This window comes from Protomyctophum parallelum (assembly GCF_964188405.1).
Source record: "Protomyctophum parallelum genome assembly, chromosome: 22".
Classification (NCBI taxonomy): domain Eukaryota; kingdom Metazoa; phylum Chordata; class Actinopteri; order Myctophiformes; family Myctophidae; genus Protomyctophum; species Protomyctophum parallelum.
The window spans coordinates 21,955,156-21,955,964 of NC_139714.1; positions in this window are offsets into that span (position 1 = coordinate 21,955,156).

Here is an 809-nt window from a genome sequence, read left to right on the forward strand (position 1 = left end):
CTCATGAACGCGCTGGTCCGTTGACTATCATTGCGCACGTTCAAGATGACACGTGAACGCTGTTTCAGTGCAATGACAGTCAACGGCCAGCCAACGCTTTCATGAGTTTGGCGCAATCAATCCCAGAATGCACTCTGTTCCTACCCGGAAGGAGGAGTGAAATCGCCTCATGTGCTTTTGAGCAACTTAATGCAAGTGGATTATTATGGATATATAAAAGACAGTTCCCCTGTGCTGCTGTGCACAGCGGAGATAATGCACAACTCCAGGTACGAACCAAAACACTGACTGAAGCTGATCATTCATCACGACTAACTATCTCCAGACTAGTCCTGCAGTCCCGCAATGAAAGAGAGACAATCTCGCCTCTCACTATAGTCCACTACAATGCCATTCTAGCCTTAAAACCTACATGTATGTTATTCAACAATTACTTTAGCGCAAAATATAGGCTTCTCTAAACCAAGCCCTGTTTCAAAAATGCTCATGTGACATTATTGTATTTTGTGAATTAACTATAGTCTACAGCAGGGGTCCTCAACTGGCGGACCGCGGTCCACGACCGGACCGCGGACCACCTCTCTGCGGACCCTAGGCAAAAAAAAAAAATTTCATCAGGTCAGGCCAGCAAAAAAAAATCTCTCCTAAGCTCAGGCCAGGCCAGCCACAGTCAATTTCAATTCAGGCAGTGTTGCTGCAGCACAACTACATTGTGTGTCTTATGTTAATTGGGAAGAAGTTAATAATATAAATAACATCAGATGGTACATTTCTCATGTGAAATTGCTGCAAAGGCCCCCAAAATGTCC